At 37.1% G+C, this 15420-nt stretch overlaps 1 protein-coding gene across 1 annotated transcript in view; it reads right to left on the minus strand.

Annotated features, from left to right (window-relative positions):
- The window catches only part of LOC146858414 (LHFPL tetraspan subfamily member 7 protein-like), an 853086-nt gene that overhangs the window by 558134 nt on the left and 279532 nt on the right, over nucleotides 1-15420 (minus strand). The gene's annotated exons all lie outside the window — the stretch shown is intronic.

The following is a 15420-nucleotide window of genomic DNA, read 5'->3' on the forward strand; positions in this document are numbered from 1 at the left end:
CTTGGCCCTAAAAAAAAAGAGCAGTAAGTGTGCTTTCAAATTGGCAAAGAAATTTCGTTTTAGGACTAATGTGAAAACATGACTCTGTGTGCATAGAGGAATTATAGGCAGAGATTTATTGCGTCTTGCTCTGGTGATTTCACAGTTGCATTAGATGGAAAGGGGGAGCGAATTTTTGGGGGAAGAAGCAGAGGCTTAGCACACACCCATGTGCTTGCCATGTATAGTCATGCACAGTATTTAGAAGCCAGTGGGGTTTTCAGGTTTAAGTCTGTAATGCAAATACATTCAGCATCACTAAGGCTGGTTGCCCTTGGTGGAGTGTAGGCAGTCACAGAGAATGCACATGGTGGTGGTCTGAAAAAACAGCTTGGACATGTGCATTTAAATAAAAGAAAAAAAAGTGGTTTCATAATGTGTCAGTCTGTAAAAGTGATTTCAAATTGTAAAAAGAGATTTTCACTTGGCCCGAAAAAAAAAGAGCAGTAAGTGTGCTTTCAAATTGGCAAAGAAATTTCGTTTTAGGACTAATGTGAAAACATGACTCTGTGTGCATAGAGGAATTATAGGCAGAGATTTATTGCGTCTTGCTCTGGTGATTTCACAGTTGCATTAGATGGAAAGGGGGAGCGAATTTTTGGGGGAAGAAGCAGAGGCTTAGCACACACCCATGTGCTTGCCGTGTATAGTCATGCACAGTATTTAGAAGCCAGTGGGGTTTTCAGGTTTAAGTCTGTAATGCAAATACATTCAGCATCACTAAGGCTGGTTGCCCTTGCTGGAGTGTAGGCAGACACAGAGAATACACATGGTGGTGGTCTGAAAAAAAAACAGCTTGGACATGTGCAATTAAATAAATTTTTAAAAAAGGTTTCATAATGTGTCAGTCTGTAAAAGTGATTTTCACTCGGCCCGAAAAAAAAAGAGCAGTAAGTGTGCTTTCAAAATGGCAAAGAAATTTCGTTTTGGGACTAATGTGAAAACATGACTCTGTGTGCATAGAGGAATTATAGGCAGAGATTTATTGCGTCTTGCTCTGGTGATTTCACAGTTGCATTAGATGGAAAGGGGGAGCGAATTTTTTGGGGAAGAAGCAGAGGCTTAGCACACACCCATGTGCTTGCCATGTATAGTCATGCACAGTATTTAGAAGCCAGTGAGGTTTTCAGGTTTAAGTCTGTAATGCAAATACATTCAGCATCACTAAGGCTGGTTGCCCTTGCTGGAGTGTAGGCAGACACAGAGAATACACATGGTGGTGGTCTGAAAAAAAAACAGCTTGGACATGTGCAATTAAATAAATTTTTAAAATAGGTTTCATAATGTGTCAGTCTGTAAAAGTGATTTTCACTCGGCCCGAAAAAAAAAGAGCAGTAAGTGTGCTTTCAAAATGGCAAAGAAATTTCGTTTTGGGACTAATGTGAAAACATGACTCTGTGTGCATAGAGGAATTATAGGCAGAGATTTATTGCGTCTTGCTCTGGTGATTTCACAGTTGCATTAGATGGAAAGGGGGAGCGAATGTTTTGGGGAAGAAGCAGAGGCTTAGCACACACCCATGTGCTTGCCATGTATAGTCATGCACAGTATTTAGAAGCCACTGGGGTTTTCAGGTTTAAGTCTGTTATGCAAATACATTCAGCATCACTAAGACTGGTTGCCCTTGCTGGAGTGTAGGCAGACACAGAGAATACACATGGTGTTGGTCTGAAAAAAAAACAGCTTGGACACGTGCAATTAAATAAATCAAAAATAGTGGTTTCATAATGTGTCAGTCTGTAAAAGTGATTTCAAATTGTAAAAAGAGATTTTCACTTGGCCCTAAAAAAAAAGAGCAGTAAGTGTGCTTTCAAATTGGCAAAGAAATTTCGTTTTAGGACTAATGTGAAAACATGACTCTGTGTGCATAGAGGAATTATAGGCAGAGATTTATTGCGTCTTGCTCTGGTGATTTCACAGTTGCATTAGATGGAAAGGGGGAGCGAATTTTTTGGGGAAGAAGCAGAGGCTTAGCACACACCCATGTGCTTGCCATGTATAGTCATGCACAGTATTTAGAAGCCAGTGGGGTTTTCAGGTTTAAGTCTGTAATGCAAATACATTCAGCATCACTAAGGCTGGTTGCCCTTGGTGGAGTGTAGGCAGTCACAGAGAATGCACATGGTGGTGGTCTGAAAAAAAAACAGTTTGTACACGTGCAATTAAATAAATCAAAAATAGTGGTTTCATAATGTGTCAGTCTGTAAAAGTGATTTCAAATTGTAAAAAGAGATTTTCACTTGGCCCTAAAAAAAAAGAGCAGTAAGTGTGCTTTCAAATTGGCAAAGAAATTTCGTTTTAGGACTAATGTGAAAACATGACTCTGTGTGCATAGAGGAATTATAGGCAGAGATTTATTGCGTCTTGCTCTGGTGATTTCACAGTTGCATTAGATGGAAAGGGGGAGCGAATTTTTGGGGGAAGAAGCAGAGGCTTAGCACACACCCATGTGCTTGCCATGTATAGTCATGCACAGTATTTAGAAGCCAGTGGGGTTTTCAGGTTTAAGTCTGTAATGCAAATACATTCAGCATCACTAAGGCTGGTTGCCCTTGGTGGAGTGTAGGCAGTCACAGAGAATGCACATGGTGGTGGTCTGAAAAAACAGCTTGGACATGTGCATTTAAATAAAAGAAAAAAAAGTGGTTTCATAATGTGTCAGTCTGTAAAAGTGATTTCAAATTGTAAAAAGAGATTTTCACTTGGCCCGAAAAAAAAAGAGCAGTAAGTGTGCTTTCAAATTGGCAAAGAAATTTCGTTTTGGGACTAATGTGAAAACATGACTCTGTGTGCATAGAGGAATTATAGGCAGAGATTTATTGCGTCTTGCTCTGGTGATTTCACAGTTGCATTAGATGGAAAGGGGGAGCGAATTTTTGGGGGAAGAAGCAGAGGCTTAGCACACACCCATGTGCTTGCCGTGTATAGTCATGCACAGTATTTAGAAGCCAGTGGGGTTTTCAGGTTTAAGTCTGTAATGCAAATACATTCAGCATCACTAAGGCTGGTTGCCCTTGCTGGAGTGTAGGCAGACACAGAGAATACACATGGTGGTGGTCTGAAAAAAAAACAGCTTGGACATGTGCAATTAAATAAATTTTAAAAAAAGGTTTCATAATGTGTCAGTCTGTAAAAGTGATTTTCACTCGGCCCGAAAAAAAAAGAGCAGTAAGTGTGCTTTCAAAATGGCAAAGAAATTTCGTTTTGGGACTAATGTGAAAACATGACTCTGTGTGCATAGAGGAATTATAGGCAGAGATTTATTGCGTCTTGCTCTGGTGATTTCACAGTTGCATTAGATGGAAAGGGGGAGCGAATTTTTTGGGGAAGAAGCAGAGGCTTAGCACACACCCATGTGCTTGCCATGTATAGTCATGCACAGTATTTAGAAGCCAGTGAGGTTTTCAGGTTTAAGTCTGTAATGCAAATACATTCAGCATCACTAAGGCTGGTTGCCCTTGCTGGAGTGTAGGCAGACACAGAGAATACACATGGTGGTGGTCTGAAAAAAAAACAGCTTGGACATGTGCAATTAAATAAATTTTTAAAAAAGGTTTCATAATGTGTCAGTCTGTAAAAGTGATTTTCACTCGGCCCGAAAAAAAAAGAGCAGTAAGTGTGCTTTCAAAATGGCAAAGAAATTTCGTTTTGGGACTAATGTGAAAACATGACTCTGTGTGCATAGAGGAATTATAGGCAGAGATTTATTGCGTCTTGCTCTGGTGATTTCACAGTTGCATTAGATGGAAAGGGGGAGCGAATTTTTGGGGGAAGAAGCAGAGTCTTAGCACACACCCATGTGCTTGCCGTGTATAGTCATGCAAAGTATTTACAAGCGAGTGGGGTTTTCAGGTTTCAGTCTGTAATGCAAATACATTGAGCTTCACTAAGGCTGGTTGCCCTTGCTGGAGTGTAGCACTGTGGACATGGGCTTTTTAAAAAATCTGAAAAGTGGTTTCATAATGTGACAGTTTGTAAAAGAGATTTTCACTTGCCCAAAAAAAAGAGCAGTTTGTGTGCAATCAAATTGGCAAAGAAATTTTGTTTTATGACTATTGTGAAAACAAATGTAGTAATATATTTAAATACAATAAAGGATTTTTTTTTTAGTTTTTTTCAGGTATTGCTGAAGAACAGTGAACAAAATTTAAGATGCCTACAAAATCTCGAGCTCAAAAAACGCTAAAAAAAAACTATATTTGAAGACAACTGGAGGACCAAAGTTAGTAGAAGATGCTCATGTTGGGAAAAAGAAAAAATCTTCTGGTAAGCAGAAAAAACAATTTCTTAACAAAATATTCAAAACAAAGAAAAATGTACAAAATGTCTGTCCTCGGAAAAATGTAACAAAACATAGAGAACAGCAAAAAATTGAGAATTTAGTTAATGCAAATATACCTTCTGCAATTGAAAAGTTTAACATAAACAGAAAAACAGCGTTTAAAGAGATACGTAGAAAAATGTTTCAGAGAAGAGTTATGTCCAATTTGATAAAGGATGTAAAGAAATATAAGCAAAAGGCAAAATATTACAAGAGAAAAAAAGAAATTGAAGCCATTGCAGCAAAAGCATTAGAATTAAAAAGGAAACTATTCATATTAATTTTGAATAGGATGCGTACATTAGATAAAATGGTTAATGTACTGAAATCACAAAGCAAAAGCAAAAGAGTAGTGAACAGAACAAACTTTTGTAAAGTGTTTTTAGGAAAGTGGATGCATAGTTCAAGTAGTGAACCTTTTTTTAATGAAGAGAGCTATTTTCAAAGTAATAGTTTGCTGCATGCAGTTGACACCAGAGGTCGTTCATACGAAGTAAAAAATGGTTGCATAATGGAGAAGGAGATAATGGTTCCAAGAGATGAGGTACAAGTGATGGCAGATGAGGCAATGGGGAGACGTCCTAAAGCCCCAGTGTACACTTGGAATTGTAGTAGTATTTGCACTGTGCGTCAGGAATCTATTGACAGATTTCGAGAGTTTCTAAGAGAATATAGTAAAAAAAGTGTAAAACAAAAGATTAAGGTGCTTCAAAGTCTGGATCCATGCAGAGTGAGAGAGAATACTGGTTTGCAGGGTCATTCTCTTGCTTGTCTATCTAGAAAAGTGTGCAATAGTGTTTTCCATCATTTTAGGATGCTGGCTGTTCATCATACTGAAATGAGAAAGTTTGTGAGACGGTTGTATTTTGCCAAAAGTCCAGCAATAAAGTTAAATGAATTGAATAGGGCTCTGTTCCGAGGAACGGTATCAGATGTAGAGAAGGTTGTTGATGAAATTCAGTTTTGTTACTTTGGTCCTGAACAAAACAGTGCAGAGAAGGACACAGTAAATGAGGCAGAAGTGGAAGAGAATGTAGAACCCTCTGTAAGTAACACATTTAATGATCACATAACAAAATTTGCAATAGTCTCTAATGAAAGACCAAATGTTACTTGTATTTGTTGCCGCAGAACTCATTATAGAAAACAAACTAGGAATGTTGATCTCTACAGAAAGAGTGAAAATGAAGATAATTATAAGTGGATGGATTTTGCCACATATATATTTCTTGAAAATTGTTTTGAATTGGGTGAAGATCAGCGTATTTGTAAATACTGTTACAACAAGTTAGAGGAAAATAGAATGCCGACCAGAGCTGTACATAATAATTTAGAATTGGATGCTATTCCTGCTGAACTTTCTGAATTAAATACATATGAGTCTATACTCATTCAATGTGTTCATCCGTTCCAGACCATAGTACGTATGGAGCCCAAAACTGGTAAATTACCTCCTTCAGATTTACTGAGAGGTTTAAAAGGTAGAGTGGTGTATTTGCCCTTGGATTTGAAAAAAAATATGGAAACTATTGATGCGGATACTTTGGAAACTGAACCATTAATTATTCTGGTTAATGGTGTACCTACAAAGAATAAGAAGATTTGGCAGGAGCTGGTAGATGTGCGGAAAGTACAAAGAGCAAATTTGTATTTGAAAAAAAATAACAAATGGTATGAATCAATTTATATAGAAGAAGAAGAAGAAGAAGAAGATTTTCAAGAACACACAGAAACACCAACTGGACAAATTGAAAAAGTGGACAAGTCAAAGGAAGAAGAAATTTATGAACATTTTAGCATACATCCTCTCCATTCGAAAGAAGTTATGGGAGACAATATTGATCTCTTTCAGATGAAGAAAGCAAAAGGAAATCCCGTGAGTGTATGGGAGGAGAGCTTGGAAGCTCGATGTTTTCCCCAGCTGTTTCCTAAAGGAAAAGGAGGACGATACGATGAACGTCCAGAACAGATTCCAGCTTCAGAGTATCGGACTACAAGACTATATGCTGAAGATCCCAGATTTCGACAAAGTAGTCCTTATTTGTTCCATCTTTTATTTGAAAGCGACTTGTCTGCACTGTCTTATGCAGTAAATCACATTTTAAAAAGTGGAGTACATTTACAAAATGTGTCTGCTAAGGATTTTATGGAGAAAGTGCAGCACCGAGATGATCATTTGGAAACACAACTGATCAATCTGATGGCTTGTCAGCGTGGGACAAATGAATATTGGTACCGAAGCCATGGTGAACTAAAATGCATGTTACGCAATTTAGGAACACCAACATGGTTCCTTACCCTAAGCTGTGCCGAGTACGCTTGGGATGATTTACTGGATTTTCTACGAGAGGCCAATTCAAACATTAAAAACATCGAATACAAGACAGCAGGAGAACTGTGCTCATTGGATCCGGTTAATGTTTGCAGATATTTCAATCATAGATTTGAGGCTATGATGTCCTTCATCTGCAATAAAAAAAATCCACCCCTTGGAGAAGTAGTGGATTTCTTTTGGAGAAAAGAGTACCAGGCAAGAGGTGCTCCTCATATTCATATGCTGCTGTGGATCAAGGATGCCCCAAAGTTTGGAACAGATACTGATGAAGCAGTGTTATCTTACATTGAAGAATATGCAACATGTGGTATACCAAAAAGCAAAGAAGAGAACAAGTTAAAGGAGCAAGTTCTACGTTTCCAAAGTCATCGGTGTGGAAAATACTGTCGACGGAAATACAAGAGCAAAGAAAAATACTACACTAAATGTCGATTTGGATTTCCTAGACCTGTTCTTTCAAATGGAAGAGTCAACAGTTTTATGTCAGCTGTGAGACATACTATCACAAGAAAATCACCTAAGAATACCTACAACCTTAAAAGAAAAGAAGAATCAAAAAATATAAATGACTACAACCCAGTCATTTTATCCATGTGGAACGCTAACATGGATATACAGTATGTAGCTGACAATTCCATTGCTGTTGCACGATATGTAACGTCTTACATTACGAAATCAGAAAAAACAGAATTGAAGGAAATGTGGGAAGAGATTTCTCACGAGAAGACTGTCAGTAAGAAGCTGTACAGTTTCAGTTTGAAGATGTTATCGCATCGAGAAATTGGATCCTACGAATGTTCAGATAGGTTATCTTCTGCAAGTCTCTACTCGAAGTCAAGAAGAATAATTTGGGCAAGTTTAGGCCTTGCAGCAATGAGAAATCGGGTACTGAAATCTGTTGGAGAAATTGAATATTTGGCCGAGAATGACCCAGAAAGTACAGATATATTGAAAACAAACATGTTGGACACATATTATCCCAAGAGAAGTCATCATCTGGAGAACATGTGTCTCTATGAAGTGCTGCAGAACTACATTTATTCACGGAAAGCTGCAGAAGACATCAACAGTGGAAAATATAAAGTTGTTGGTGAAGAAGGATGTTTGGTGAAGCAAACCAAAGGAAGTTTGATAAATCACCGGAAGCTGAGTTGCGACACAACCGACAAGAAAGAATTTTACTACTTGGCTCTTTTACAGTTGTTTAAACCATGGCGTACAGAGGATGAACTACTGGGAGAATTCCAGAGCTATGAAGATTCTTTTAATGCTTGCAAAGACAGCATACAATGCAGTACATTCTCAACTTATCTGCAAATGTTAAATGAAGAAATTGAACAGGAAACTACAATTGCAGCAGAAATAGCTAGAGACAGTTCTCAGGACAGCCAAAGTTCAGGAACATACAGTCAAGATCCCCTAGGACAACCAATCGTTGAAAATGAAGCATCAATAGCCATGAATGAAGTGGAAACGGCTATGAATCAAGCTCAAGAAGAATTTATAGACTTACAAAATTTGGAAAGACAACTGAATCAAGAGCAGCAACACATTTATGAAGAGATCAAAAACAAAATTGATCACGGATTTCTACATATAAAAAAAGAGTGCTCATGCACATCATTTCATCCAATCAGGATGTATGTAAGCGGACAAGCTGGCACTGGAAAAAGTTTCCTAATTAAAGTCATCAGAAGCTACCTAAAGCAAAAAACGGATTCTACTTTGTCTTGTGTGGTTACTGCTCCAACTGGGTTAGCAGCATATAACATAAAAGGAATCACCTTACATCGTTTGCTAATGTTACCAGTGGAGCATGAGAACAAAATACAATTCAACAAGCTAACTGGAGAAGCATCCTTGGAAGTTTCAAGAGTATTGAAGAAGATGCAAGTTCTCATTATTGATGAGGTGAGCATGGTATCAAACTTAATGCTTGCCTTTGTGCATTTAAGAATGCAGCAAATTTTGAAGACAGACTATGACGTGTTATTTGGTGGAAAACACGTCATAGTTTTTGGGGATCTTTTGCAACTTACTCCAGTTAAAGGACAACCAGTGTTTAATACTGTGACACATGAAGACACGAAGAAGTCATTGGGAAGCATTGGAAATACAAATATTTGGTCCTTCTTTGAGTACAAGGAACTTACAACTAATATGAGGCAAGCAAACGATGAAGAATATGGAAGTATTCTGAAAGATATCAGAATTGGACTACTCACAGAAGTTGGGAAAAAAGCATTACAGAGTCGGCTGCTACATAATTTATTTCCAAAGGAAGAAATAGTTGCAGAGAAAATATACAAGAATATTGCAGAAAACAAAAGTGTCATCTGCTTAATGCCAACTCTACGTGAATGCTCAATATTTAATGAGGAGCTTTTGAAATTGGAAAAGGAAGAGATCGGGAAATTGGAAGCAGTGGACAAAATTGAGGATGGAAGAATTACTGTCACAGTAACAGGCAAACTGAAAAATAAATTGGACTCACTAGAGAAGAACATCTCCAAAACAGCAGGATTAGAAAAAAATCTATATGTTTGCATGAACTGTAGAGTATTTTTAAGGAGAAATTTGGATGTTGAGAAAGGCTTAGTGAATGGAGCGATGGGAAGAGTTGTGGGTTTTATTAATTATCAGAAAAAAGAAGGAATTGAATGTTTACAGATAAAATTTGATCAGATAGATGAAGTTAAAGATATTTGTCGTTGTACAGTTCGTTTTATGCTTGTGAAAGACTTATATGTACGTAGGAAGCAGTTTCCGTTTTCTCTAGCATATGCTGTAACTATCCACAAGTCTCAAGGATTGACTGTAGATTGTGCATTTGTGAACATTGGTTCAACTGTGTTCAAAGAAGGTATGGCATATGTAGCTTTGTCACGAGTCAAAACATTATCAGGTTTATTCATGATAGACTTTGATGACTCAAAAGTTAGTGCTGATACAAACTGTGTAAAGGAGTATAATAGATTAAGAAGAAGCTATGCTCCTCATTTAGGTCAGTATCCTGTGTTGGAGAAACGTGTAGTTTCTCGTAAAAGGAGAAATGAGAATATCTGTAATGAAGATATAGAGAAGAGGAAAAAAAAGAGGAGTGATGTAATTGCAAGCAAAAAGAAAAAGGACAATGAAGAACAGGTTGTAGGATGTCATTTTGAAAATAGCTCTGGTGTCAACTGCTACGCTAATGTAGTGCTGAATGTTGCATTTTATCTGGAAAGTTTGCAAGAGCAGATAATAGTAAATCAGGGAAAAAGATTCTGTTCAGAGCTGAGTCTCCTTTTTCAAAAGCTGAGTAAAGATAAAACTCAAATAGAAAGTGCTACTGATATTAGAAAACTTTTAGATGTATGTTCAGGACGAACACAGTTTTCTCAAAATGAACAGCAAGATGCACACGAATTTTTGATGTATTTTCTTCAGGTAGTGGAAGAAGAAGGAGTTCCCATTGACATTTTTTTTGGTCTCTCTTATAAATGGGAACATAGTTGTGATAATTGTTATAATATATGTGGCTCTATTGTTGATAATGAAAGGTTTATTTATTTGACATTGCCAGAGAGTAAAACAGTCACTTTTGCAAAATTAGTTAAAGATGCTAATCATAGCATGAAATGTGGTGAGTGTAATTCTGACATGTTTTCAACATTAATTTTAAGGGAATACGGACAGTATGTAATTTTAATGATGCAACGATGTAGAGCTGATGGTTCAAAATTGGATACTTTAATAAAGAAGTTTACAGGACAGCAATTATCAATTTCAGGAAAAACTTTTGTAACTGTTGCAATAATTTTCCATGATGGACCTACTGTTACTTCTGGACATTACACAGTTTATCTAAAATGTGAAAAAGGCTGGACACTGTGTAATGATTCCCAATTGATTTTCAAACAACGTTTGCCTTTTGATTTAGCAAATTCCTATCTAATCTTCCTGAAACCTACATTTTAGAGAGACTTGGCAAGATCTGGACAAAATAATTTTACCATTTTACTGGATTACCATTGCAATTTTGTAGAAAAAATATTTTTAAAATTATCATTTGGCCTAAAGGAAAGATAACCAATTGTAATGTGGACTTTTTTAATTTTTAATGCAATTTTGAAAAACCAATAATTTATAGATAATCGGTAACTTCTGCACATTTTAAATTTTGGAATGCTATTGGACTGCCATTGGAAATTTTTTCAAAAATGATTTAAAAAATTACTATTTGGCCATGTGGAAAAGTAAGCAATTCTATTGTGGACTAAATAAATTATTCAAAAAATTTTCGTGAACCAAAATGTTACAGAGAATCGGTGAGATCTGGACAGATTAAACTTTAGAATTTTAATGGATTTCCCTTGGAAATTTATTCCAAAAAAAAAAAAAAAAATACTATTTGGCCTAAAGGAAATGAAATCAGATGTATTTTGGAGTTATTTGAGATATAATATTGTGATTATACTTCTGAAACAAACATATCAGACGGTATTTTAAAGAAATAAGTATTGTTTTTAGATGATATTTTTTTAGAATAATATGCATTTCTGTAATGATAAGTTTAAGTGAGAAGAGATTCTGGGCTTTTTTAATACAATCTTTGAGATTGTTATTTTTTTTTGCCCGCTGTAAAATGATGAATGCAATTGCTTTCACAATTTATAGTGAAATGCAATATATTCTGAAAACAGCAAAAATAAGGCAAAAATATTTTTTTGAAAAAAATGTAAATATGTATACTGTATTATAAATTGTTAAAAAAATATTAATACTTTTTTCTTTTTTTTCAGATCGATATAGAAAATTTTCGAAAACTACAACCATTTTTAAAACTATTTTTTAAAAAAACAAATGAATAAATATTTTTTTGAGTGAGTATGGTAAGTCAATAATAATAATTGTAGTCTCTCAAGGACCTTGTAATGTGATAATTGATTTTTAGTGTTTTTTTTAAAAAATAAAAAAAAGGTACGCGCACCGTACGCGTACGGTAAAAAAAAAAAAAAAAAGGTTTTAAAAAACATATGTAAAAAAAAGATGAAAGATAAGGTTGGCTCTTAAAAGAACCGTTGTGTTCATGCAGGGACAGAGGAAAGGAAGCATGGGAAAATCATTCAAAGCTACAAATGTGCTGATCTATTTTGTTGTTCACTAGGGAAACACTGGTCTCCCTATGACAAATTAGACCTTTACAAAATGTGCAATGAATATCAACCTTCCGAAATCGAAGGTTCATTTCCAGAGGGCCAGCAAAAGGAGATTCTCCCCCCACAGATGAAGGGCTCACCTGACCTGCAGAAGAAGGAGTCAGCCCTGCAGATGATGGTCCAGGCTGAGCTGCTGTGGATGTACTGGCTCGTCTTTCTGAAGAGTTACCTCCAAAAAGATGACCATGTGTCCTTCTGTGTACATCCTGGAGGTGTCTCTTCATGGTGTGATTCCCAAAGGAATACTTCCTGTTAGGATTACCTCTAGAAAGTACACGCTTACACAGCTTGCAAGTAACTAAGGGTGCATTCACCTTTTGCTGGCCTTCTGGAAAAGTAAAATAATCCCAAACATAAGAAGGCTTTTGTTTCCTCGATCTCTGCCTCAAGACAGTGCTGCTGGTGCTAGCCTCACTCTCAGAAGAGCTCTGCTGTTCTGCCATCGTATCCCAAAGACAAACCAGCTCCTTCTCCCAAGGGATCACAAGCAGAAATGAGGGGAATGGGTGTGGTGTAGGAGAGTTCTAGAACTGAAAGTAGTTTCAACCAATCAAAAGTTGTGTTTCAAGATCACATGACCTACCGTACGCTTACGGTACGCTTACGGTGCGCTTACGGCAAAAAGTACGCGTGCGCGTAAAAAAGACACGCGCTTGCGCGCATGCGCATAACAGTCACTCCCCGGCACTTCCACGTAACGTGCGCGTGTGGCGTAAGCGCGCACGCGTCCCACGCGCAGTACGCGCGGCTACGCAAAGTGCGTAACTATACGCAAGCAGCGTAGATAGATTACGGACGTTGCGTAAACCGTACGCTTACCGTGAGCTTACGGTACGCGTACTATAAAAAAAAAAAGAAAAAAAAAAAAAAAAAAATCTGGTAATAAATTTTACATGTTTATTTTAAAAAATATATTAAAAAAAATATTTAAGGATTTTAAAAATTTAAGCATAGTCTTTATAAAATGAAAGAAAATTAAATTAAAAATATGTTTGAAAAAAATGAATAAAAAAAAAAATTAGCATTTAAAAAACCTTGCAAATTCACTGAAAAAACCATGGGTTACACACACGTTATAGTTAGGAATTAGCATTTAAAAAACCTTGCAAATTCACTGAAAAAACCATGGGTTTCACACACGTTATAGTTAGGAATTAGCATTTAAAAAACCTTAGAAATTCACTGAAAAAACCATAGGTTTCACACACGTTATAGTTAGGAATTAGCATTTAAAAAACCTTAGAAATTCAGTGAAAAAACCATAGGTTTCACACATGTTATAGTTAGCTGGACATTTTACTCGTAAAAAACCAATGAAATTGCCCCGTTATAGTTAGTTCAGCTAACTATAACTCACGCGCCCGCAATGCACTGCTGAGGACGTCACATATTACATCACTCATGACATGGTCAGTGACATCACTCATGACATCACTGATGACATCTCAAATGACATCACTGATGACATCACTGATGACATCATCCTTGTGATAGAGTGGCAGACCTCCTCTCACCTTAATATAAGCTTTGATACACACATTCAAAAATAGAGACTAAAATTTTCAAAACAATGGACATACCAATACCAGTTACAACAACCTCTTCAGTAATTCTAAGATCCACATACACATCCACTCATTCACCAACAGTCCTATACAGTCACTCATACATGTACTCACTCATCATATGTACTCATACACCTATACATCCTGTTACATAATGCCACTCATCCATAGAGTTACTCACACACATAGTCACTCATGCTAATAAAGAATCAAACATACATTCACCTGCATATACAGTTATACACACACCACCACACTTACTTCTACGGAAACTTACACATACTTAGTCTTTTAAACAATCACTTATAGAAACACATACTTATTCATACAGGAACTCTTTCAATCTCTCCCTCTCACATATACTCACATATATACACCAATAGTCACATATACTAGTTTAAAACATATGTAGTTACTCCTGAAGACACTATTGGGACAGTCATTCACTCACTAACACACCCATACACACACTCATCCACCCATACAGTCCTGCACACATGCTGTCTTCAACACATACAAACAGTGAGTCACTCATTCATGCACCTATGCACTACGTAATACCCCCCACCGAACCATACAGACACTCAGACTGATACTCAAAAAAACAACTACTAACCTATATAGACACCCATGTAGCTACTCACCAACCCATGCAGCCACTTATACACAAAGTGAGAGATACACTTAATCAGTCAGTTACACAATCAATTTTTTAAAAACAAATCATCCATTTAGACACTTATATACCCATTTATTCTTCCATCGACCTTGAGATATACATATATAAAACATATTTAATTTTCAGAAAAACACACATTCACTGGATGATGTCATCAGTGATGTCATCAGTGATGTCATTTGAGATGTCATCAGTGATGTCATGAGTGATGTCACTGACCATGTCATGAGTGATGTAATATGTGACGTCCTCAGCAGTGCATTGCGGGCGCGTGAGTTATAGTTAGCTGAACTAACTATAACGGGGCAATTTCATTGGTTTTTTACGAGTAAAATGTCCAGCTAACTATAACATGTGTGAAACCTATGGTTTTTTCACTGAATTTCTAAGGTTTTTTAAATGCTAATTCCTAACTATAACGTGTGTGAAACCTATGGTTTTTTCAGTGAATTTCTAAGGTTTTTTAAATGCTAATTCCTAACTATAACGTGTGTGAAACCCATGGTTTTTTCAGTGAATATATATATACATATATATACATATATATACATATATATATATAAACTCGTTTGACAAAGTGCTTTACTCAGTGCTTCAAACTGACCGTCATTTAAAAACTGATTCAGCTGAGCTGAATGTAAACCAGTAATCCGGCTGCCTTGTACTCTATATTCAATCCAGCGCCTAAAAACAGCGATGCATATCTTCCTGTTACGTTTTCTTCCTATCACCTTCTGGTTTCCTTTGTTCACCTCTCAGTGCCATGCACTCCGCTACTGAAGGACTGATTGATATATATTAAAACACAGCATTCTCTGCCTCTGCTCAAACGCTGAGCTGGGCTCTCGCTGTGGAATGTCTTCTTCATGTGGGAGCTTCGCTGTCGCCAAGTGCATCCCCTGTCAGCGCCTGAAGCAGAGGGTGCATTTACTCATGTCAATCTGTGCTTTGCTTTCAATGGAAGAAACATGCTATTTCCAGGAACCTGCAATGAGTAAGTCATCAGCACTCTTAACTCTCTGCCTTCCCTTCTTCAATTGCGGGCTCTCTTCCTCTCTTTTTCTCTCTGGTTCTCCCTCACCGCTGAGTCACTCTGGCACTGGTTTACTAAAAAGTAATGCAATGCAGCACCGTTGCTTCACTGCCCTATGCGCAAGGGGGAGGGCAGGACAGTGCCATATCTACCAAGATGTGAAGTTGTTTTCCTCTCTCCCTGCACTGGCGCACATTAAGGCTGCCGTGAGCCAATGCACACTCTTGCGCCACAGAGCAAGGGTGGG

Source organism: Triturus cristatus, chromosome 3_2, assembly GCF_964204655.1.
Source record: "Triturus cristatus chromosome 3_2, aTriCri1.1, whole genome shotgun sequence".
Classification (NCBI taxonomy): Eukaryota; Metazoa; Chordata; class Amphibia; order Caudata; family Salamandridae; genus Triturus; species Triturus cristatus.